The following is a 1862-nucleotide window of genomic DNA, read 5'->3' as shown; positions in this document are numbered from 1 at the left end:
GGGCTGCCAAAAGAACCAATAGATCCGTTTTGGAGGAGAATATTGAAAGTGTCATGGGCTGTCGAAAGAACCAACAGATCTATGTTGGAAGAAGTGCAGCCAGAGTGCTCCTTGGAGACCAGGATGGCCAAACTTCGTCTCTCATACTTTGGACATATTGTCAGGAAGGACCAGTCGCTGGAGAAGGGTATCATGTTTGGTAAGGTGGAGGGTCAGAGAAAAAGAGGAAGACTCCCAGCGAGATGGATTGGCAGAGTAACAGCATCAGTGGGCTCAAGCATGGCAACAATTGTGAGGTTGGACCAAGATCGGGCAGTGTTTCGTTCTGTTGTGCATGGGGTCGCTATGAGTTGGTACTGATTCGATGGCTCCTAACAACAACAACAACAATTTACTGATTGGGACTTAAAAATAACAACATTTACCTTTGTTGCAAATACATCTATGAATGTGGTGGATCATGTTGTTGTTCAGTGCTATCAAGTCAATTCTGACTTGTAGCAACCCTGTATAGGATTTCCCAAGAGTGACTGGTGGGTTTGAACCGCCATCTTGTGATTCAAATAGACTTTGTGGTCTAGTGCTTATCCTACAGTGCCACAGGGACAAAGTCATGCGAACTCCTTAGATATAACCAAATACCTTGTGGGAATGAGTCACTGGACCTGGGGGCTCAGGATCATAGTTTTAGGAGATAACAAGGTCAATTGGCATAACATATGTCCACAAAATGTTTTGCATTCTACTTGAGTGAGTAGAGACTTGGGTCTTAGAAGCTCATGAGAGACCATCTAAGGCCATCTCTCTCTGTGCAGAGGAAGGAAGAGGGATGAAACTTGAAGACACTCAGATCAGTTAGTTTAATGGACTAATGGAATATGTGAACATCAGTCTTGTCAACCCTGAGACCAGAAGAAGATGGTGTCTGGCTACCACTCCCAACTGTTCTGACAGGGATCACATTAGAATGTCTTGGATATAATGGGAGAAAAATGTGGGACAAAACTCAGTCATAAAAAAGATCAGGCTTGTTGATAAAAAGATGGAAACTGGTATAATCCCCAAGACTATTTCTCTTAGTTACCCTTAAGCTCTGGAAATAAACTAATTCTGACAGCTCAGTGTTTATACAAACAATAGACAGGTTTATGAGAAGAGTGACAACACTAGGGAGGTGCACACACTTTATAATAAGCAACGATTTGAGATCAAATAGAAACATTTACTTACAGAAAGTTCAGAAGGGTTAGGAAAGGGGGAGTGGAAACAGAAGACCTGGGGACAGTGGGATGAGTGGTTTTATGTTGTGGGGATTGCAATCAATGAGATGAAACAAAATGTGTTTTGATTGTTGTATGGAAAACTAATCTGCTCTGTAAATCTTCACCCAATTCACAATAAAAAGTTTTAAAGAAATTAGAAAATAGATGATTGAATATCTTAATTATGAAAATTTATGAAAAGATACATATATCTGTTTGGTCTCTAATTCTAAAGTAAACAGCTGAATATGTAAAATGCTAACTATCGATTTTCTTTTTCCTTAAAGGGAATTGTCTTTTGCCTGCTGTGTGGCCACAGACTCCTCACTCTCAAAGTAACCTGATGTGCTTGCTGTCATAGTATCCCCAACTTACACACAACATCTGGATCTGTGAATTGATTACAACCTTGACTACCAATGAGAGGTTTCTTAAGTGGCCAGATGCAAGCATCTTCTGTTTCTTATTCAAATCCTACATTCTTTCATCTCTGCTCTAAGTCCAATAATTGACCCTGGACTATGAATTTCTGCTTCATTTCCATTTTAGTCAGATATTTTAGAGAAGGAAAAAGCCAAGAGCCCTACAGCGCAGTGGTTA

This window comes from Chrysochloris asiatica, unplaced genomic scaffold (assembly GCF_000296735.1).
Source record: "Chrysochloris asiatica unplaced genomic scaffold, ChrAsi1.0 scaffold00088, whole genome shotgun sequence".
NCBI lineage: Eukaryota > Metazoa > Chordata > Mammalia > Afrosoricida > Chrysochloridae > Chrysochloris > Chrysochloris asiatica.
This window is presented reverse-complemented; position numbering follows the sequence as displayed.